This window comes from Lissotriton vulgaris, chromosome 9, assembly GCF_964263255.1.
Source record: "Lissotriton vulgaris chromosome 9, aLisVul1.2, whole genome shotgun sequence".
In the NCBI taxonomy this organism is placed as follows: Eukaryota; Metazoa; Chordata; class Amphibia; order Caudata; family Salamandridae; genus Lissotriton; species Lissotriton vulgaris.
In genome coordinates, this window is record NC_141697.1 from 307,333,260 (window position 1) to 307,358,043 (window position 24,784).

At 44.2% G+C, this 24,784-nt stretch overlaps 1 protein-coding gene across 1 annotated transcript in view; it reads left to right on the forward strand.

Annotated features, from left to right (window-relative positions):
• The first annotated feature begins 1,957 nt into the window (after positions 1-1,957).
• FLRT2 (fibronectin leucine rich transmembrane protein 2) overlaps positions 1,958-24,784 on the forward strand; it is a 142,694-nt gene continuing 119,867 nt past the window's right edge. The window contains exon 1 of the mRNA XM_086937603.1: positions 1,958-2,498. The gene's annotated coding sequence lies outside the window, so the exon portion shown is untranslated. The remainder of the gene's footprint in view (positions 2,499-24,784) is intronic.

Below are 24,784 nucleotides of genomic sequence, written 5' to 3' on the forward strand. Positions count from 1 at the left end.
GAGATGGAGCGAGAGCGGGAGAGAGATGACGACAGGAGAAGAAGGAGGGAGAGAGCGCAGGAGACAGAGTGAGGTGAAGACGGAAAGAAGGAAAACAGAAGAGTCGGGAGGAGAAACAGAACGGCAGGAAGGCAGGAGCGAAAGGGTGTGGGGAGAGGGAGTGAGAGGGGAAGAGACAGAGCGTTCAGAGTCGAACCAGGGAGTCAGCGAAGATGGTGGAAGAGAGACAGGAATGAAAGATAATCCGATAGATGGAGTTCGAGAGAAGGACATCGAGGATGTGGAGGAGAAGAGGGTGGACAGAAAGAGTGAGGGGTTGGTAGGGCAGACATAGAGACAAGGGTCCGAGAGGTGACGAGTCAGAAATTGAGAGGGAATGGGAACTATGAAAGAGAAAGAAAGATGTTCTTGAGAGGAGAGAGGACGCGGAGGCAGGGATTGGGGATGAGACTGGCGCGTTCATGGAGAGGAGTGAGACAAACAGAGAGATACAAAGGGATAGTGGAGTGAGAGAGACAGGGAAGAAATACTGATATTTGGGTGTGTGGGAGAGGGGAGACAGAGACTGAGGGAGTAGTATATGTTAGGCAAACAGATAGATAGACAGACAGGCAGGCAGGCAGGCAGGCAGGCAGACAGACAGACAGACAGACAGACAGACAGACAGACAGACAGATAGATAGATAGATAGATAGATAGATAGATAGATAGATAGATAGATAGATAGATAGATAGATAGATAGATAGATAGATAGATAGATAGATAGATAGATAGATAGATAGATAGATAGATAGATAGATAGATAGATAGATAGCCAGCGAAAGAGGCTGTAAGAAAGAAACAGACTCCCGGAAGCTGGAGGAGCTGAAGTTCATTCAAAACCACGTCCATATCTGAATGCAATTATGAAAATAAGAAAGACCTTTAATTGTGTTTTGAGTGATACTGATTCTGGGTCCAGCGCCTGCCTATTGGACTACAAGGGCATGTACAGATGTGAGAGGTGCTGGAGAGAAAGTGTCCCGCCAGTGAGGGGTTAAAGAGACAGACAGAGAGTTCCGCTCTTAGAGACTGCCTGCCTGGCCTCCTCGCACTCCATACGCTGCAGATTGAGACACAGCGAGAACAGGGACACGAAGGGGTCTCCCAATCGAATGCTTTTCCATAAGGGTCTTTAGGGAGAGCGGTGGTCGGGAGAAGGAAGGAGGTGGAAGGTGAAGAGACATGATGGCGTATGAGGGATAAACAGGAGCGAGAGGGGGGAAATAGTGAGCGAGGGGCTGAAAGAGACCCGAAAGAGGGCGAGAGAGACAGGGGAGCGGGTAAGAGAGAGAGAAAAGTAGAGTGTGGGGTGAGAAGAGAACAGCCAGGGAGCGTGAGAGAAGGGCGAAGATAAAGCGAGAAAGTGGTGAACGAGGAAGAAGAGAGGCAAGCAGGTGGAAACAGAGAGCGTTAAAGGCGAAGGAGAGAGGGGGAGTATGACAGATAGTGTGCATGAGAGAGAGAGAGAAGAGAGAGAGAGAGAGAGAGAGAAAGAGAAAGAGAGAGAGGGGTGAACGGAAAGAGAAGCAAATTGAATTAGATTGAATTAGATGAAGAAACGAATGGTGAAAAGGAAGCCCGGAATAGAAAGAGCAAAGCGAGAGAGGTAGGTGGTTTGTGTGGCAAGAGAGGAATAAAAAAAAAGAGGGCGAAAGACGGGTGTGTGAAGAGAGAAAGAAAGGAGACAGAAAGAGAGGAGTAGAGAAAGAGGTGCCCATCACGTGAAATCGTTTCTCTAAACATCTTCCCGGGGCGTCAGGCAGGGGGAGGGAGCGGCGCAGGCATAACTCACATTAGCAGGCAGCAGTCGGATCGTGTGAAGATCAGAGTGAATGAGGCGCGGGAGCCGGAGAGACAGGGGCGGGGAGTGAGACAGCCCACAGTCTGCCCAGGTTGCTGATACACAGCGCTCTCATTCCTCAGCCGACCACAGGAGGACGAGGAGGCAAGAGCTGCTGCTTCCGCCGGGACAGTCCCTGGGAGCTCGAGGCCACCCCGCGCTCACCAGCACCGTCCCCCGGGAGGGGGGGGCAGAGGGAGACCGACCGGAGAGCCGCGGTGGGATGCCAGAGCCCTGGGCGGACCGCAGAGGGAGGCGCAGGGGGCGAGCATGATGCCTTGCCTGCTGCCGGCTGCCAGGAGGAGCAGGGGAGAGGAGGAAGGCGGCGGCGGAGGAGGAAGAAGAGGTGGAGTGGAAGGGCTCGCCGGGCTGGGGAACCAGCGGCTTAGGCAGCTTCAGCCTGCAGGGCTCGCGGGAGGACTGGCAGCCCGGAGAGCGCTGAGCCCGCCCCGCGCTTCATAGCGCCTGGATCTGTGCACTGGGAACCTCGAGGCGCTGGTCCGTCGCCAGACTCGGAGATACATGATATTTATTCGTTTTTGTTTTTTGTTGGAAGATAAGAGTGAGGATTGTGTTGTGACCTGCGCTGCAAACAAGGACTCCAGATCCGTACAGGTACGTGTTATTTGACAACTCTTGTGAGCACAGTGCCTGGAGCTGACCGAACCTGTTTCAATGCTCCAGGGTCACTTAGGCTGTTCATTCTCCAAACCAGGGGCTGATTTGGGGAGGGATGGGGCCTAACGGCCACAGCTGCCGACTTTAAAAGTGGGGAAAGGACGTTCGAGTCCCGGCGCCGGTTCACCCTCCTGTGATTCTGTGCAAATCACTTCATCTTCAAATGTCTTAAAAAGGGATACTTTGTGCTTGCCTAAATTGGACCAAGTTCATGCTATATAAAACTGCAAACATATATACCAGTAATAAAAACATGTTTTATAAAGCCGAAACCAAACGCTTCTATTTGCCTGCCTAAATCTCGATGGGTGTGTTCACTAGCTCACTGAGCCGGTCACTGCGTCCAACCCAGGGAATAGTTATGAATTCATACAAGGGAAAAAAAACTCTCTTGTGTGCAGCTCGCCCAACCTGCCCGTTGCCTCACACCCAGGGCAGATCCAGTGTGCCTGGAAACCAGGCAGCGCCTTTCACTGTCTCCTACCGCTCAGGGGCTCACTGCGCCTTTTCACTGCTGAAGACTCGCCAGGCATGTCCAGTCTCCAACCCTGTGTGCCGGAAACCACTGGGCGCTACTTCCCTAAAATAACTCCCTGCGGCTGCTCACTGCCACCGTGCCTGACACTGCCTCGCACCTAGGGAATCTGTATTTAACTGACACAAACTGGGTCTTCCTCACTGCTTGTCACTCAGTGAGGCTACTTACTCACTGCCTAAAACCGAGACTATTCCCTTCACACAAACTCACTGAATCTAGTCGCCGAGTGGAGCGCAGGGTGTCAAACTGCGCGATTCAGCTCTTTGAATCTCACTGGGTGTAAGGTAGGACTTGAATTTCAAGCAATCGTGTTCGCTGTCAGACTGTCGCTTATCAGCCTCAGTGACTCAGTGTCACTAAGTCCTTCCTAATTGCCAGAAACTAACTCATGTTCACTGCAATAAACGCAGACGCCTATTCCACTGCACGAAACTCGGTATGCCTCCTCGCATCTCACTGAATCTGCCTCACTGGATAAAGCTCCCTGAATGGGCGCATTATTTCGCAGAAACTCAACGGGTTTATTTGAATATCCAGAACTCAACACGTCTCTTTCACTGATTTGAAGGCACTGAATCGGTTTCACTGTTCCTAATTCACAGGAAGCCTCTCCCTGACAGTAGCACCCTAGATGCCTCTGAAGTTGCAGTGATAATTCTGATGGCTGACACGAACTTTAATTCGGTGACTGCCCCAGGCTGATTAATCTATCCTCTCTCTGAAACCGGTCTTGCTAAAAATACAGCTGTGCGACAGCGTTTCTAAAGGCAGCGGTGGCCCAGTGACAGCCCTCTCCAGTTACCGGTGTGCACTGCACACACCTACCTCCACCCGTCTATAGGGCTGCGCTGAAAAACCTGGAAAAGGAATATCAGCCCCTGGAGCGTGGGGGGGGGGCATAGTGTGTGTGTGTGGGGTGGGGGGTTGAATGCGAGTGGGAAGCAACGGCGCTGAGCACTTAGCGTGATAGGACTGAGGTGGGGGCTAGGTTCATCAGTGAGATTCGATTATGAGTTTTCTCGGGGGAGTGGGTAGTTATTTTATCAGAATGCATAAACGAGAGGGCATCGCAGAAGATCCGTTGGTGCGTCAGATAGGTGTGAGGTGCCTTTAGTGGGTATGTGACGTCGCACTCTGCATGGAGGCAAGGTGACACAGGCGGACGCCACATCTATCACGCAGCGTCTCTCCCGCCACCCTCGGAGCCCCCTTCACATCTCTCCACAGTGGCGCAGCACAGATTGTCGCGCTCCCTCGCGGAAGGACAAGGAGGGCCAAAGGGTCTCTCACGGATATGCTCTGGTCTTGGGCTGATGGGGTCCCTCTGAAGGGCTGAGGGCCGTCCTGTCCCGCAGGGACCTGCATTACGCCCCTGTCTGTCTCTCAATGTATCCCTGTCTGAGCAGACAGCTCGGAGTCTCTGTCCCTCTCCCAGCCCCTCCTACACTTCCCTCTCTCTCTCTCTCTCTCAACTGCTCTCTGACGTTCTCTCTTCACCCCTTCGGGTTCTTTCCTTACCCCGCTCGCGGCACCCTCCTCCACAAGAGCTCTCCCGCCCGTCCCCTCATCTGTAGTCTCACCCGCAAAAGCTTTATTTTGGAATATTCCCCAGCGACGCTGCATCCAGCCTCGAGCAAAGGGCGGCAAGAGACTAAGCGCGCCATTAGGTCTCAAGAGGTGTCAACTACACCTCCTAATATCCATCGACAATATGATAAACAAGCAATGAGCGTCCTTTATAAATTGCATTCGAGACGTCAGAATCCACTTTCTGCTCTTTAAATGTGATTTAATCTGCCACAAATCTGCTGGCGGTCTGTTATTAGCCCCGGCTGCTGCTTTTTCAATGTATGCAAATTCCAAACTTCGCTCTGGTAAGCATGCTGCGAGGCGGAGGACAGGGGGGGGGCTGAATCGGTAATAAAAATAAGACATTAAATCCCAGCGGCGGACCCCGCCCCTGAGTGATTACACCGCGGCACCTCTCAGGTCCCGGGAGAGGATCCGGCGAGCTGTCACTGCTGAGAGGCCGGCCGCCCGGTCTGCAGTGCAGCCTGAGGGATTACATGTCACTTCCAGCCGGACCATCTGCTGGTCACAGACCACCCCCGCCCTCAAGGACGCTGCGTGCGAGCCAGAACAGGGGCCCGAGGTGGGGAACAGGGAACACATGTAATGCAGGGAAACGGGTTAGGGAGCAGGGCACATGTCCCCACTGTAATCTCTTGAGGGGGGGGGGGGGGGGGGTTCGATGAAGCAGACAGGGAACGTGTCCCCGCTGTAATGAGGAATTCGGGTTAGGGATCAGGGCACCTCTCCTCACCGTAATCCGGATGAGGACCCGGGGAGGGGGCACCGGTGAAGTGATCAATTCACATGACCCCCCCTGTAATCCGGTCTACATTGGCGGAGCAGGGCAGGGGTTATGCCTGTAATCCCGGTTAGGCATTCGAGGAGAGAAGACGGCATACAGATGTGCTGTAACCATGGACTAGGACTCTGTGTGGTGGTGAGCAGGGCAAACAGATGCGCTGTAATCATGGATTGGGACTGTGTGTGGGGAGCAGGGCAGGGCTCTGTAATCCCAGATAGGCATTCGAGGAGACAAACGGGCACACATCCGCGCTGTAACCGTGGACTGGGGACTCTGTGTGGGGAGCAGGGCACACAGACGCGCTGTAATTATGGACTGGGGCTCTGTGTGGGGAGCAGGGCACACGGATGCGCTGTAATCATGGGCTGGGGCTCTGTGTGCGCAGCTGGCCACACAGACGCACTCCAATCATGGGCTGGGACAGGACTCTCTGTGGGGAGCAGGTTGCCTATAATCCCAGATAGGCATTCGAGGAGACAAACCGACAGACATCCGCGCTGTAACTATGGACAGGGACTCTGAGTGGGGAGCAGGACACACAGATGCACTGTAGCCGGTATAGGGGGCCCGCGGAGCGGGGTTGTGAGTAGATACCTTCTGTAATCCTGTATGGCGGCCGCCGGAGGGCAGGATTGATAATATCCTTGCTGTAATCCGGGATAGGGCTCCTGGGGAGGATTAGTGGCCATGTAGCCCTGTAATCCGGAATAGAGCGTACAAGGTGGGCAGCAGGTCACGTGTCCTGGCTGTAAACACGGAGTGGGGCGCGGGGCAGGTAGCAGGGCAGAGGTCCTGACTAGAGTCCCGTATGAGGGCTTGAGGTGGGAAACAAGACGCATACCTGCGCTGCAATCACGGACTGGGACTCGGTGCGGGGAGCAGGGCACACATCCGCGCTGTGGCCGGTTTAGGGGCCTGCGGAGCCGAGCAGTGAATGCCACCCCGTTGAAGACTGGATACGAGCCAGCAGAGGGCGGCAGTGGAATCATCCAAGCTATATTCTGTGATAGGGGTAGCTAGGAGGGGAAACGATGTTATATCCCCCTGTAATCTGGGACAGAGTATTCAAGGTGTGTGGGAGGTCACATATTCCTGTCTGTAAACCAGGAATGGAATGGGACGTGGGGTGGGCAGCAGGGCACAGATGCTGCCTCGAGTCCTGGGGAGGGACCCACAGTTTGGAAGCAAGGCACGCATCTGCGCAGTGACTATGAAGAGGGACCCAGAACTGGGGCAGAGGAATAACCAGCTATAATCCCGGGTTAGGGGTCCCTAGAAAGGCAACACTGAACGCATCTCGTCTCTAATCCAGGATAGGGGCCATAGAAAGGGAACACTGAACGCATCACAGCTATAATCCAGGATAGGGGCCCTGGGCGGAGCGCAGTCTACATATTCGTGCTGTAATCCGACGTTGGGTCCCTGGGTGGGGTGCATATTCGCACAATAATCCGGGTCAGGTCCCTGCTGTGTGGATAAAGGCCCTATGCCACCGCCTTGAGGGATAGGTGCCCCTGAAGGGTAATCCATGACAGGCATCCAGAGTGGGGGCAGGCACCGACCCCCGCAGTAATGTGATCCTGGTGCCTCTGGGTGGGTTAGGGACTCTGGACTCCAGGCAGTCAGGGATTTGGGGTGGTGAACGTGGGACCGATGTGGCGATCTTCATGGTAATACAGGATCGGGGCTGAGAAGAGTGAACCTTGGACCGTCGCTGTGTTCCAGGAAAGGGCCCTGGGGTATATATACAGCACCGTGCAGGTAATGAGAGCAGCTGCAATCAGTGCAGCAGGTGCAGTGATACCGAGTCCGGCTGCTCTCCAATTATATTTTTTAACCAACAAAACTTTAGATCACGCGGAATTTCCCTCGCGCGTCTTGGGGTTTATGGAGCCTTTGCTGCGCCTCTGGCACGCGCCGGCCTATTAGCGCGTTTGACCCCGCGCCCCCTTCACACCCCAGTGACCAACAACCCGTCTGCATCGATAAATGCAAATGTGTGTCCCGATAGGACTGCGTTTTGGTGGTGGTGGTGTGTGTGTGGGAGGGGGGAGGGGTGCTCGGCTGGTGTATGCATGTCACATTTGACAGCAGGGACGTATACTGCAGAGACTGTCATGGGGTATATGGCACAGGGGATGGATGGGGGGGGGGGGGGGGGGGGGGACTTAGTTTAGGGCCGCGGGTCCCGAGGGTCTCAAGGATTCACCGACACATCTTGTATCGAACGATTAGCCGCGCTCCTTAACCCGTTGACAGCCTTGCCGCTTCTGGGTGATTTCCTCCCCCGATTTGGTGCGGGTAGGTGGCGTTCAAAGGCGCCGGTGCGTGCCCCACCCCATCCCTCCCCGCGCTCACTACACTCAGGAACCAAGACTGGGGGTGCAAACTTCACAACATAAAAACAGGGTTTCGCCACCGTCGTTTGCTACGGGTTAGAGCGGCTTTCCTGTCAGATGGCACGTCCGTGGCTGTGCCTGGGAGAGCAGGACGGCCATAATTCATCAGGCCGCCGTCAAAGCACCCTGAACGGAGGCCGCGCTGGGCGCCGGGAGGGCATTTTATGGCGCAACAGAAAACACCACCGACCTCAGCACAAACTGCAAAACTACGCTGATCGCAATTCGATAAATAAATTGGCGCCTTCCAATTAAGCAACTCTATTTACCTTCTCACAAAACCACACACGCACACAAACTGGCGCGCCTATAGAAACGAACACTGTCAAACACACAGATGTACACAGGTGCGGACATGCAACACAGACACGAGCACAATCAGACAGAGTGAGACTTAGACAATTCCAGCCACGTAGAGGACACACAAGTACGTCATATAGTATAAAACAGGCACAAACACACTAAACGCATATATAGAGACACGGTCACCCTTAGATAGACGCACTCACCGATACACAAACACGCACAAAGACACAAACACACAGAGGCAGACTCACAAACAGCACAACTCATATCCGCTCCACGCACAGGCGCATGCAGCTGTACTTACAACACCTACGTTTGGCTTAAAGAGACAGAGAGGCAAAAGACACACAAACGCACGCATCAGCAAACATACCCACGCACATTACAGCCACATGCTAACAAGCACACTGGCGCAAAAGCACGCACACACACAACCACACACATACATACATTCACACACAGACACCCCTAAAACACATTCTAACCCAAATACACATAAACAAGCAGACACACCAGAAAACAACCACACACACGGTGGCATACGAAACGCCTCTCTCTCACGCACACACGTGCACGTACACACTAGTGCACCTAGTTTATTATAGATATAGGTGCCTCCAATGTCAAGACCTGCATTTTTTCCTGTTGAAGAATATGCAGTACCGAGCACCTGCCTGGTTGCGTAGAAAAGCACAGTGGGGGCGAGGCGTTATATGTTTAATGCCCCCTGAATGCCATTTCAAGTGGCCACAACTTGCAGCTGAAATCCACCGATATTGGTAGCTGCAGGGATCGTTTGTTTTACTGTGTCACCCAAATGTATCACGTGACAGCGGTTTATCCGAAAAATCTCGACTCGGCCAAACCTGACAGGCAATTGATGTGGAAAATTGGGTTGTGGGATATTCTCTAACCGTAAATACACTCTGACCCATTTTCGTGTTCTGCCTGAGTACAGTCCTCCCGGATCGCTCGCGAGCCTGTGGTTGCAAACCACACAGCTCCAGACTCGGCGCATCAGTGACCCCTGCCTGCCACTGCCAGCCACACGCAGACACCACTTCACTGCCCACCCCACTGCACCGAGAGGCCACGGCCGCACTGCCCTCAGCTGTCGAGGGTCAGGGACACCCACATTACCCTGGAAGATGTCCGGTCCACAATGTGGGACAACAGCTGGCCACAGCAGTGGTGCCACGGGCCCTGGTGCAAGCAAGTCAAATGTGCACTCCTCCTCCGGCTGAGAAGCTAAATACAGCAGTCACCTGGGTGAAATTGGCTTCCTAACACCCACGTGCCACGGTGCCACTGCACCTGCTGCACGATTGATAGGTACACCCTAGACAACACGTCAATAGAGCACCAGTATAGACCTTGAAAGTTGGTTCCACACAGGGTCTCCTCTATAAAAGTGTCTTCTGCACACACCTCGGCACGCCTCAATTTCACCTTACACTGTGCGAGAAAAGAAGGTCCCTGTTTTTTAGCTGGACTGTGTTAATTTACTATTTGACTCTAGTACCGGCACTTCTGGGTAAGTGCCAGATCGCAGAAGTCTGAAAATGCGATGGGAATATTTTAGTTCTCCTGAGACTACTGCAATGGTGACAGTTGTGTGTCACTTTCGTATTCTAGTCAGCACCCTAGAAATCCCTGTAGAATGTTATGCCGTCAGCGGTAGGTAAAACACAAAACTCTAGTATATAATCACACTATGTAAACTCACGTTGAGTGCTTAGGCATGCTAGAAGTGCTTCCGTTGAAGGTGTTTTTTTAAACACTTCTCAGTTTCCTCTGGAGCAAAAGGCGAGGCCCGAGTGATGTGGAGGGCCCCAAAGACTTCTAGGGAAGACAGTCACACACATCTGGTTCGTGGCCTATCTTTAAGTAGCTGTTAGAAAAGACTGCTGACAGCTAGAGGCCAGTACAGAAACACCATGATGCTCTGCTGGGCCTAATCCACTCTTTTAATGAGACAACAAGCACATTACATATTACTGTACCATCATTGGCTTAGAAACATCTGTACGATAATTCACCAGTTTCAACATGAACTGTAACTTATGCGTCACATCAACACATATCCGCACTCTGGGTTTTTATATGTTTTAAAGCACATTTGAAAATAAGTTCTACAGTGAACCCTGTTCACAGGGCAGTAAAACGTACACAGTATATTGATGAGAATTTTTGTTGGTGTTGTAAGCCTGTCCTGCTATTATATGCACCTCCTCGGCGAAAGATAGAGTGAAGGACTAAGGCATGGCGCGTAACTTTACTGTGGTAAATCGGTCCACTGTGGGATTCTTTTAGTTTCGAATTCACAGTAAGGTAGATCTGCTACACTTTTAGGTCTGCAGCACAAGTAACTTAAGAGTCCTTTCAGGGCATGGCTTCTAAAACTGGTCATGAAAGTGACCCACTGCTCACGACTACCATGTTGCGACTCCACTGATTAACATGTTAACACTCAGAAGCCTGTTATAGCCAGACGGCGATATTGCAGCCTTGTGCCAAGCATGACCTAAGTGGCACCAAAGCCCTTCTTGGCTTGTGCCCCATAGGGTTCAAATGTCCTGATGTTAGGGCACATGATGTAAAGACAGTAGACATCACACATAGGGCAAATGCTTGACACCATTTAGCGCTTTAGGCCTCCAGATATTGAAAATCTTTAAAGAACAAAATATGGAAACATGTTCTCACATCCATCCATCCATCCATCCATCCATCCATCCATCCATCCATCCACCCATCCATCTTTGTGTGGAATTTTGCAGTTCACTGCTCTAGGAAAGGTGCGTAATCAACCTGCGTACTCCAGCAGGACTACAGTAAAGCTGTAGTTCAAGGCCTTTCAGATTGCATCCCACACAATGAATATCGTTCTTCCTTGTTGCAGACTGTGTCACCGCACATTCCGACTTCAGTGTTGGTGTGTTTGCTTTATGTCTGTTTTCTGGCTTCAAGTTAGTATAACACTACGAAACATTGCAAGTGACTGCTTAGGAAATTATGGGCTATGGTCCATGTTCATTTGACTTTTCAGGAAACTCTGTTACCCTTGCTATCAGTCGGTGATTATTGTCAAAGAAAAAGCAAAGTCCATATTTACCTGGTTCTGTTTAGGTTAATGTTACAACCCCTTCCTATTTGTCAGATATTAGAGGCAGCAAGCTGACACTAGAGTGTTGGGATTAATTAATAATGGACTGTCATTCAAACGCAGATGAAAGCATGCCTTTGATACTTAATTCAACATGCCAATGCTTTGTAAAATTAACATGTATAAAACTGGAAGAAATCATTGATCCTGGTGTGATCAACCCACAAAAATATTAAACAGACTGATACTTCAAATTAAATTAGTATAGTTTGACAGTTGGGGCGACTTTAAAGAGAGGAGTCTCAAATAAAATGAATTGAGGTAGACAATGTGTTCTGAGTCAAGTGTTAATGTTAGTTGGATGGATGCACTGTCATTGTGTGTCTTTCTGTGTGTGTATCAGCATGCTGGTATGCCATGTACGTGTTCCTGAGTAGGTTTGTGTGTTTCCTTTTACGTATTTGTAGATGTATGTGTGTAGATGTGAGTGCATATTTGTGTCTGTGTGTGCGCCTATGTTTGTAGCAATGAATATGAGTGTATGGGAGTATTCATGTGTTTGTCTCTGTTTGTAGGCATGTGTTCAAAATATTTGTAAATGCATGTTTGCGTCCATGGTGACTGGTTGTAAAAATAAATCTAGTGTGGAAAAGAATCTATTTCATGTGGCCAGTAGAACAGCACAGTGTATTAATGTGCCTGCACAGACATCCACGCCACCCCCCTCCACCTATCATATGAACTCTGCAAGTCACAGGTTCAAGTCCCACTATCTTTTACTCAGCCGTTTCAAATAAAAAAAACACATTTTAGACTTCTTGTTTTTAGTGCTAGACAGCACGAAGAGTGCACCCATCAAAGCTGTGTGAAGATTCCCATTCAGTATAATGACACCATAAGTAGTATTTGATCGGGTGGGCATAGGGGCTGCTATTAATACTCCACTGACTCTTAGGTGGAGTGGTCAGTTGTTCTAGAGCATGACAGAGAATTGTGGAAACCAGTGATATCTCTGGTGGGGCATCAGCATTTGAGAATGTCTCATACTCTATGACGTATTGATAGGAGCTATCAAATATTTATTTCTCTTATGTGACAAAAACAAGATTTTTTATTATTATCCAGTAGCAATGCCAGTGAATTTCTGCATTTACTATCTCTAGCTAGGCTGAATTAAGCAATTCCAAAGAAGCACTCTGTGGGCCTTAAAGTCAATGAATATTGGCGCTACTTTTGATACCTTTTTATGTACAATTAATACCTTATAAACTAGGTTATTAACAAATTTACATTTCAGACATAACTTTTTTTTAGATCCCAACAAGTGGTTTAAACCAAATCGTAATGAATCCCGAGGGAAAAGCTTCACATTAGTACTGATGTGAAGGATATGCACATATCTGTTCAAGGCTGAAATGCTATGCTGAGCTTCTATTCTTCTCCGATACAGTATTTGATCCGTTCAAAAGACTTATAAACTCCAGGAAGGACCACTGCATTATTCATAAAGCGTCCTAACGTCAGACACTCCACCATTTTAAAGCCAAAGCCATTCAGACTTTTGTGCCCAGAATCAACTAGACAAACTCTTGAAAAGGATCAGACGCCCAAAAGTCAGCCACTGGCCTTTCTGCCCAATGGTATTTTCTCCATTTAGGGCCTTCACTTCTGAAACTGCCTTACTGAGAAAATTAAAACTGCATTTTTCAAAGGTCTGCCAACTTTCAAAACGGTTTTTTAGTAGCTAGTTTTCTGAATGTAGAGCGGTTGAAGTAAAAAATAGATAAACTGGTTTAATTTGATTTTATATCCTGCTACCTGCCTCGAATCTATTTAAGCAAAGGAAGAATCAGGCAGTTGCTGAGTTCATTTGGAATCTAAATAAAAGTCAGCATGTCACCAGAGTAATATCCATTGACATTTTAAGACCCTGCTTTAAATGTCCTTCATTTTAATGGCTGTTACCTTCCATTCCATTGTTACTTTCTTCTTAAAACGTAACTTTTAATACTTAACCATTGGTAATATTTTGCTTAACTTCCCCATTTATCATCCTTTTCAATTACATTGCATGTCTGGTCTGGAGTTTCACCCAGGAGACAGTCGATTACAGCAGTCATATCAAATCAATTTTTTTTATTGCATCACTAGAAAAATTTCAATTATAAGTTGAATTACAATTCTTTTTTTAATCATAGGAAATCCTTGTAGTTTTGCAATGGTGGCTACCTAGATTACCTCTTCATGTTTTCTTTAATCATGTTAACACTTCTTTTAGCTATTTAGCTGTCAAGAATGTTCCATTTGAACATGTGCATTATGATTAATAATTTTTGTAGGTAATTGTATTGATTTTACCTTTTTAGACACATGTGACCTACTGATATCAGATAGACTCCCCATTTCATTCCTACCAAGAAGTTACCATGGTAAATTTAACCTTGCTAGAAACATCTGTTTCTCACTAGAGTTAAAGTCGCATTTCTGAGAAGGCGTTTCATACCGTTGGAGAGTATGGACTTATTCTATTCTATTCTTTCTTTCTTTCTTTCTTTCTTTCTTTCTTTCTTTCTTCCTTTCTTCCTTTCTTTCTTTCTTTCTTTCTTTCTTTCTTTCTTTCTTTCTTTCTTTCTTTCTTTCTTTCTTTCTTTCTTCCTTTCTTCCTTTCTTCCTTTCTTTCTTTCTTTCTTTCTTTCTTTCTTTCTTTCTTTCTTTCTTTCTTTCTTTCTTTCTTTCTTTCTTTCTTTCTTTCTTTCTTTCTTTCCATGACTTTTAGGTGTTGATGAATTAGAAGCATACTTTCCATCTATATTTTCCTGGTCCATATCAAGACAAAACGTTTAATGTTGCAGCCTTAAAGAAATATAATCAGCTAGTGACTGAGGACATTAAAGTTTGGTTCTGTAATTTGTTTGTACTGCTGGAAGTGTAGGATACACAAGATAATGTTTTGGGAATATTGAAATAATATTTTTAGTTTTTGAGCTTTCCTTTTTTTGTAACTGTTATGAAAATAGCTAAAACAGAATTATTATTTTTTTGCTGACCTATGTTACACAAGTAATCAAAATTCTCGACTGCTCATGAGGCTAAGATTTGATTATGATTGTCATTAATAGTTACTTTAATGAAAGGAAGCAAGCAGATGTAGGAAACTTATAAATAGAAAGTTACATCCTTGATTCATATTTTATAGGCTTAATAAGTTTGACGTCCATCTATCCTAGCCAATTCCTCAAATCCGAGCACACATTAAAAAAATTACTGTACATCAAATAGAGTTGTGGTTGTTCCTAGCAGTTCAAATGATTTTCAAAAAATGTAAATAATCCTGTTCTTGTGACTTTGGACTGTTTTCTGTAGCAGCATACTGTAGAAAAATATCTACAACGAGGAGACCCTTTTTAAAACTGTTTAATATAGATCTCAGTTTGGCCCATATTTAATACTTATACCCAACTACAAAGTTTATGTGGAAGGAATATAAACATTTCTGAATATAGTCCATTCATATGTGGTGAAACAAAGTAAAAGGAGTGTTAAGACATTAGTCTGCTATATTTTCAATATTATTTCATCATTTGGATGTTATTGATTGTTTTAATAATAATAAATTCACTCTCACTCGAAATTAAATTAAAATCTCATTTACTGGTCCATAATAGTTCACTCTTTTCATGTGCAAGTTTGTAGAGCAACAACAGACAAAGGGAATGTTTTACAATTTCCCTGTAACTTATCTTCACGTTTTAAGAGTGGTATAAATGCTATGATTAAAGCTATTTTTTGCAGATCTTCCCTCTTACCACTTCTTGCTGTGTGTGCTTTTGTACAGTAGAACTGTCCAACAAAAATGTCTGATTGTCTGCAATAAAGCACAGACCAGATTATATCTTTGATCTGTTACATGTATGCGAAAGCATTTTCAAGTATTGGCTGTGATATATACTGATTAGTTAATCTATTATTTAAATTGCTGTCAATGATTTACGAATCTTGGCTCCTTTATCTTGTAAATAATTCTAAAGATGTAAAAACAAAATTCTGAAAAAGTATGAAGAATCCGACTTTTTATCCATTATGGCATGATTACACTTAATCGGTGACATTAAGGGACTAGGTAGCACTGCATAACGTATTTTTGATAACTTACCTTTTATTAAACAGAGCTACATTCAGTCCACAATTAAATAAAAGGATCATTAAATAAAAAGGTAATTAAAGGGCTGATAATAATTTTCCATTCATTTTGGAACACTCATTGCAGCTAAAAGAACAACTCACTAAAAGTGAATCATTGAAGTCTATTTATGGTTCATCTATGCTTCTTATATTTGCATAACCGAAAGTTTAAGCAGAGTGAATGTAAAATATTGCTTAGATGTATGGTATCTTATTGATAAAGGATCACATCTAAATAATTTGTCATTCAAACTTCAACTTTGTATTGATAGTCTAACAAATATTATTTTGCTGTAAAATCATTGTTACATGAGCCATGTGTTAGTGTAATCAGATATTACCAGATGAGTAAATATGCAAAGACTAGGATAACAATGATTCCTAAAACAAGTTACCACAGAGGTAATTTTCGATAAATATTTATGGATAAAATCTTAGTTTTTACACCGTTAAGTTCAATGATATCATGGGAAAATATGACATGAGCTGTAATTCATGTCATTACCTCTAGTAGTACCAAGATCTACTGCCTGTAATGGAAAGATTATGTTTTCCTGAGAATAGCAATGAGTCATGCTGTGGTATCTCAATTGAACACTGCTGTGCATAGCAATCAATTGACTGTGACAGCCGCTGGCATATACTTGACTGACAAATGTGGTACTTTCTTTATATCCTCCCACTACTTGTCTGAAGATTATCTACTGTCCTGCCAGCTGTCATGACCTCACATGGTAAGGACATTTGTCCTGGTTATAGAAATGCCAATGTCAGTTGTCCAGATCTTGCATACTTTGGCAGCCATTGACGGTGATTTAGATATCATTGCATCCATCATCAAAGAGATCTCTAGTGGTAAGAGCTAAGGGGGTACGTTCATTTGTGGCATTCACCAAGTGCTGTCTTAGCTCACCATCTTTTGCTGAAGTGTTAGATACGCTTGAGCTAGTTCTCAAGGGCTATCAGAATTAGCAACACCTGCCAAAGGGTTGTGTAACTTCGTGCCAGGTGGAAATAACATTTGTACTACATCACATGTAAAGGTCATCAGACGAATTACACATTCCATGAAAACAATGCAAACTATTAAGATTAATAGATAGTTATTTGTAACGACTTGTAGGGTTCCTTGTGCATGACACCTCAAGGCGCCTACATTTGCCTACAATACCGACCAAATTATGCTGCGATACAGTCCAGAATTTTTATATGGGTAACAGACAAAGAATAAAACTGGACAGCCTAGTGCAGATACATGTTTGTACACCACAAGTTTAGATTTCAGTGGTTACAGATTGCATGGGTCACCAGAGACAGGAGATGCATAGAGGCCTGGTCCATATAGTCAAGGTGTTAAGAACACTGATGATTTGAGTTCTAATTTTCGTTGGTTCATTTAAACAGTTATCTTTGTTCTCATTATGGTGAAATCTTTCATTTGCCTTGAGGAACTCTGCCTTGTGCGCATGTATATTAAGAGTTTCCGACACTGAATTTCAGCTTACGGAGCACAGAAGTGTGTAGCATGGTATATAGATACTACACAGTTTTCTTACATAGGTAACACTAGCTGAATGATGAGTCTTGCTGACTCTCTAATGTTCTTTCAAGATGTGTCTGTGCCAGATTGCTCCAGGTCAGACTTCCTCATTCTGATTGTGTGGATGGCAGTCCTCTATACAAAAACGACTTTATTTATTCATAAGGGAATGTATAAATGTAAATACTTTGAACAAACATCCAATAGTGAGAATTTTTTAGTAGTTGACTTGGTGCATGCTTTACTACAAGTAATTGTGAACTAGGCTACAGAAAAGTTACAAGTCATTTTTAACAAATGGGCTTGGGACCATCTCTGTCTTTCTCAAACCTTTTCAATTTGACATGCTTTGTACAAGTTGTGCCAATTTCTCATTGTTTGATCTGGGTATTTGATAGATCAAACTTCTCGATCCTTACTACCAAATATTTCATTTGTATTTTAGTACAATCAGTGTCAAGCTATCAGTTTAGTGTTTGCTAAAATGTAATGCTTTGGATTTTTATAACTTACTTCCTTTTGACATCCCTTAATATATACATTGCTCTCTCATATGCATAGGATTAGGAGGGTTAGAGGTTGCGCACCACCACCGTTAGATAATTGCTGCCATCTTACTTTTTATTTCTATTTCTTTGTAAGAAGCTTCAGTCTAAGGAAAACATGATTGTTTCCAAATTGTTCCACCAAAATGAAGCAGTTGGATTGATACACCATTAAAAGGTTATTTTTGTTAAAGATATGTTACTGTCCTCAACTTCTAATTCGATTGAGCCACTCTCCGATCGTAAGATGTGCTTTTCTTAGAGCTAATACTCTTCCTGGGGTTGCTTTTTTGGTTATTTGTGAAGAATAGAAGTATTATCCACGAGTGATGAAGTCTGGTAGGAAAATATTTCACTTATACTATTCTTCCTACTCTACTCCCAAGGGATCGTTTGTTCCTAAGGACATTGCAGTAGTGAAAAGTGTTCATGTAAACACTACAGAAAGTGTTCTTTTTACAAGTATAGATTACAGTTATGAACATTTTGTAGAAAATTGTATAATAAGACGTTATGAGATATTATAGTTAGAAAAGTTACAGTGGTGGTATGTAGAGGCTTGAAAGAGCACACAAATTAGAGTTCTGTAGTACAGCAAATTTGAAATGTTTTTTTCTCTAAACACTGCAATAATTATGTGCTGGTCATAGCTGCATCCTAAATATAAAGGAAATGTAGAAAAAACTTTATGAAGATACGATTTTATCTATTTTTGGTGATAGTATGTAGAGAAAACAGACATGAGTGCATGTGTCATGGAGATGATATTTTGATCACTGACTATAAGAAATAATAACATAATATTCTTCACATTTTTGGCTATGTATTAGAATTCATGGTAAACTTTCTCCATGTCCATGTCTATATTCTAAGGTATGTCTCTATGTTTAGTTTACAAAAGATATGTTAGGCCTCACAGTGTAAATCTTAAATGACAACTCGCAACATATCTCTTTTTCATCCTATGTAATAAAGATTCAGGTCCTGATTTAGAGTTTAGCTAATGGAGTAAAGACAGACAGGGTGGCTGCCCACCCTAAATTGGGCAGGTGGTCGGATGACTTACCTCTAACGCCCATCCCCCTCGAACCTTTAGACAAAGGTTTATGGCAAAGGAGGACATGTAAGACCATTAGCTTAAACCGGGTGATCTGTCCACCTCTAATTAAGGCAGGCAGGCAGAGAGTTTCACAAAGAGGATACTACATTGCCATTGCCCCTTTGTTTCATTATTATTAATCTTTAATCCAAACTCTACAATAGCCTTACTGGGCTGTAAAATTGTAAATATGAATCCATCCTCTATATAAGCACATATATATCACAAACACAGTTTGCTTATTTTTTCTATTCTTTTTTGTTCACATTCACTTTGCATGGTTCTTGTTAGTAAATCACAAGTGAATACTTGTACAACATTGTCCTTCACATATTCCACTGCAGTCTAGGCTGTAACATATCTGTAGTTAATTATGCATGCATGCATCTACTCTAGCGCTGAACTTCCAACCCCTTTAGATAACGACATGTTTTTTATGACAGCCATAAAAATTGCTTGGCTTGCAAACTTTTGTTTTTGCAAATTGGTAGCTGCATGGCCCATAATGATCCCTTTGCAATGCTTTGGCTTTCTGCCACAGCAATGCAGCACCTTTCCGTAGGTTGTTTTACGTTTTAACTGGGGCCTAGTGCTAATCATACAGTACATACTGCATTTTCATTTCTCGGTAAAAATCTTTGTTTTACTGTTTTCTGATGTTGATAGAAGCAGAGGAGTTGTCAGGAAAATTGTTATTATTTTCCTGATCACTCAAGCAGTAAAATGCTCTGGATGCTATTCTAACATCTTTTTAATGGTGCAATACATTCACCCTATCATTATTTCGAAAGGTGATTCATGTGCTCTATCGGTATGGACTGAGAATTTAGTCTGTTTTGTAATGTTTTATCAGAACAGCATTTAACCTTTTCGAATGGAGTATAACTTTAGTTGCAGTTACTTACTGAGAAACACGCAGTAACACCTACTCTAGACTTTTAAGCTCCCATCCTTCCTTACTGAGAGTTAGAGAAAAATGACAACATTTTGTGTTGGGTGGGAATACTGATTCGGTATTCCTACGCCAGGAATTACCGATACTATGGAAATCAAAAATGCTGAGTTAATTCCAAGATGAAGCCATATCATATATTTTTCCACGTGTTCCCCTAATAAGTGACGAATGAGTATGGAAATCCGTGGACCCACACCTATTCCCGCCTCTTTTCCTCACTTTTCCTCACTACCCAGATTAACAAATAGGAGTGCAGTTTTAACAGTGTCATCTGTAAAACGGATTTACTCAGAAACCTCCATGGCCAAAGTGGGTGATTGTTGAACCATAAGTTAGTGGGGCTCCGGCTGGACTCGCATGTCCTGCACCCTTTCTAGAGAAGGTGGAACCTCTGGGTTTCAGATGGGGGAAAATCAACAACTGCCAAAATTGACCACCCTGGCCTGGCAGCCTGTCAGCAGAAGGATTTCTGGGTCAAAGTGGTGGCCCCACCCTGTTTAGGCAATGCTCCCAACATTGAGTTTCCCTATAAGGGTCCACCAAGTATGGTATAGTGGCGCAGGTCTGGGAAAGTAAATACTGACCCAATGCACAAAAAGAAACATTTTGTTCATCAGGGCCATTGCTTTTTTAAGTTTTTCTTGAACAATTTTTTTCTTTAGGGGATTGATTGTGAAAATAAAAAAAATGCAAAACGGGGTACAAAAATGGCAGATCCTTGGCATGCAGCTGTGTCTATGGTGCATCCATAGATCACTTATAGAGCAGATGCTTTATAAGTACTGAGATAACTTCAGGACAAACTGGATTTTATATGTATGGCGGGTGATCCTCTGCCGAGAGCGGTGGAGGTGATGTCAAGCAGGGGACTTGGGTGTTGCCTGCCAGTCTCAATCTGTTCCCAAGAGTCTTCCATCAAGGTTCCTAAATTTCGTAGATAGACTATGCACAAAATAGGACAGGGAGTTGTAACAAGCACTGCCACCAGTTGCCAAAAAAGAAATCGCATTAACCAACGTATTAGTCCCAAAAGTTCACAGAAAATATAGAATAAAAAAATAAGAACAGCTTGTTGATTGTCATGCAGTTAACAGTTGGTGTAACTCGTTAATCTCAGAGAGGTCTGCCTTCCTAGATGGGTCTAAAGCCTGTGTGAATATATCTTCACTTATCAATCAAATCCTTGTCTTAAAAACTATGCTGGAAATATCTTAAAAGTCAGAATCTTAATATGCTATGCTCATAAATTATTAAAAAGGAACTAACACAGTCTTCAACTAGCAATTAGGAAGTCACTGCCAAGCTCCTAAACCTTTTTTCTGTGCCTTATAATAAGCACTAGGAACAGATTGGCCACAATCATTGAACGTTCCATGTCAAGAGTTAGTTGACGACCTGGCCAACTTCCAAAACAGGCCAAAATCTTATTGGAGAAATTGAATTTTGCAGTTTTATATATTAAGGCACAACCCAGCTTAGAAATTGTTTTGAAATTCTCACACCTTTCTTGTGATTAGATAACTTGTCAACAAGTTTACTTGTGGTCCACTAACTGGCATACGATGCACACTGGAGAGTCATTTGCAAGACAGTACAGTCACTCTTTAACCTGTCTGGGTCTGTTTTTAAAAAGTCCTGTTTGACAGGCCAACTATGTAGTCGAATATATATTGATATGGAATGTTGTAGCAGTAACAACGTAAAAATTGTATGCAGTACCACCACTGGCTATTGTAAAATAGAAATTTACTTTTTGCATGTTTTTCATAAAGAAATGTCGTATAGCACATAAACTTAGACCTATTGACTTTGACAAAATAGGAACAACATATTTAAAAAACCTTGCTTTTTGTATAGAATACATATGGGAGTTAAAGAATTGAATGTTACCGGTCTTCTTTTCAGATGTAAAATGATCGCTCATTCATTCCAATGGAAGCACCCCCTAGAATGCTTAATAATGCACCAAGTAGCCAAGAGCATGAGGTAAAAGGGTAATACTGCTCTGGGTAGGGCTAAAGTCTATTTGAAAGATTTGGCAACAATAGGTTACAAACAGCAGTGCTGTCAAGCCAGACCTAATATATTGAATACTTTACCCTGCCTCCCACAAACTGCGATAACAGCATTTAAAACACAGAACATATTTAATTAAACATTGAATATACAAGCAGACTTGTAACAAAGCACTTACAACGCAAAGTACTAGCCAAGTCAAATCCTGATCTGAGAACACTGGCTTCTACACCCACCACCCAACTGTATCCAAAATGTGCAAACCATCAACAAAGGGAACTGTCTGCTGTATCTAGGTCCCAGGACAGGGAACAACTTACATAAATATAGAGAAAGGCATTTCCTGACCATAAAGAAAAAATACAAAACTCATTTATTTGAAACAGCTGCAACATCAACAACTTCTATTTCATCCCACATTTTCAAGTGCCTGGATACCCATGGGTGGTTAGCGCTATATTACTATCGTGCTGATAGTTCCATGCCATGTCACCTGTTCAGAAGCCTTCTGAATTCTTTCTCGACCTACAGCCACTGCCATCTGGTACTGTTCAGTGGCTCTTTGAAATGAGTGGGTGGTCTTGGGCTCCAAAGGTTATTTGACCACTTCACAGAAAGATACATGAAAAGCGGTGGGGCTAATTGGCAAAGCTGCTGTCAGTCAAAGAACTGAAATGGAGGGTAAAATGATGGTAGAAACCACGCTGTTCTTTCCAGCAGGGATGACATATTTTCAGTGAGTTGTCTTTGATCAAGGCAGGGACTTTCCTAAACCATATGTGCCTGTTGGTTCCATGTCAGCCTCTCTTGCTTTTTACCAGGCACCAATCACAGGCACTGACAGTCCATTTCATAAAGAACTTTGGACATGTGCCCCATTAGGACTACTCATATGTTGGTAGCAGATTTCACACGTTTTTACTTTCTTGGAATTTGCAAAGAATTTCAGGAATCTGTGGCTATTCGCGCTTCCTGTTGGCACTTGCATGCTTACAAATGTAAGTAACTCTTATCTGGAAGAGCATTTGCTTGCTTAGTGAAAATACTTACTCCTAAGGAAGAACTACGGGCAGAGATGTAACTTAGTCTATTTTTCCGGATACCACGTTCTCTTTTCACCACTCTAAAAATGTGGATTCTGCCCTTCCACTGGCGGGTTAAATCTTCACCACTATGAAATGGATTCTGTCCTTCCACTGACGGGCCAAATTATCTCACAGCTCTAATGGCGAAAAGCTACCTTTCACCACTCTGAAATGGATCATGACCTTCCACTGATGGGTTAAATCTTTCACAGTTCTAACGGTGAAAGCTACTTTTCACCACCCTGAAAATGTGTTCTGCACTTCCATAGACGGGCTAAATCTCTCACAGTTTTAACAGTGAAAAGGTACTTTTCACCACTCTGAACTGGATTCTGTCCTTTCACTGATGGGCTAAATCTCTGACAGTTCTAATGGTGAAAAGCTACATATGGAGCGCTTGTTGTTATTTACCTCTTTTGCAGATGTTGTCACTCTGGAAGCCATCATTGTAATGCGATTTACTTACACATATTGCACCTTACTGGTGCAAATTACATGTGAGAGTAAATCAGTTAATGAGAGCAAATCGACTTGTTTGAACCTCACAGGTCAAACACTAGCAAATGAAGTTAGGTTTGCACCAAAGCACGTGTTAGGCGTGCAAACGCCTTTATAAATTGGTTCCAGGGGGGCCAGCGCATTAGGGAGCCGACAGAGGCAGGCATTGAACCTGCTACTCTGCTAGCCACAGTGCAGGCACCAGTAATAAAGCTTAATATGTTACATGCTTTCCAGTCACTTAAATTGCATTCAACAGTGGGTTTTGTTCTCTGCTTGCATTTTGTATAGATTGCTGGTAATTATATCAGGTTGGTTAAGCAGGCACAAATATCTCCATGATGTTCGCCTTTCTAGGGTAGATATTTAGCATTCACGGTCATCAAATGTTTGTGGACAATGTGCAATTTGATGCGGGCAATCCAGAGCACAGTGGTGAGGTAAATGGCACCTGCCTACAATCCTGTCCTGCAGCACCAGGCGAGGAATTGTGCAAGACTATACTTTTAATTTCAAGCAACAGTGTTTACAAATTGCGGTGACTTGTGCCACACCTGAAGATTCCATATGCCTTCTGTCTCAAGTAGGTCACCATACTTTGCCTTGGATCTTTAATACTCTTTAATACTCATGAGCACAGGGCACATCTCGCCACGCTGACAATGCCACGCAGGACTTACTGAAAAACAACCCAGGATTCTGTGTGTTTGTTACATTTCAGTACTGCTTAGAAAATCTTGCAGGATGAGAGAGGCGCTTAGGAATTTAGAAAAATAAAAATAAAATTGTATTTTCATGAGACTGGCGCGTCAAAGTGCATGCTACTACTTTGCGTTTACAGTATCCACTCTCTATTTACTTGTGGGTTAAGAACCTAATTGGGACTATTTGGAAACAGTGCAAATATTGGCAGGGATTAGCAGTGACAAACACTGGTTTATTGTGCAAATAATGTGGCTGGATGGATGGGGCGTGATCACTCCCAAAGGATGAATGGGGCACAGTCACTGGTGTCCCTTGCTCTTTCTGTGTACTGTAATGAGTTGTGGCTTTTCAACCCCATCCTCCTACTCCGAACAGTCACAAACGTGCTTTGCTTTCAGATTGGCCATTAAGAGTCAGGCCAATTCTAACAGTTACGCCAACGTCAGTAGCACGTTGAGTGTGACTCTCGCGAGTGGTACACGAGGGTTATAGTTATGGTTTAGCATAGGACTGGGCAGAATTTGTGTAATTCTCTTCGTGGAAAATGCATGTTTTGCCAAAACATTTTTACAAAACGACAGACTATTACTCAAAATACCTGTCTGCAGTGCTTCATTTCAGCTGGTGGTTGCTGATGGGCCCCACCTGCAGTCATTATTGGGGACCCACACCTAATTTTTCTCATGGATATTTCCCGAGAGAAAGAGAGGGGAAGAGACACAATGGAGAAAGAAAGTATGAGACAGAAAAACCATCACATGAGGGAAAGCAGTACGCTGCAGGGGTAAGATACAGGGGCAGGGGGAGTCTGGTAGTCGATTTAAGAGGTATGAAGTGGAATCCACTCTACACTCCCTTATTATTCGGTGATCTGA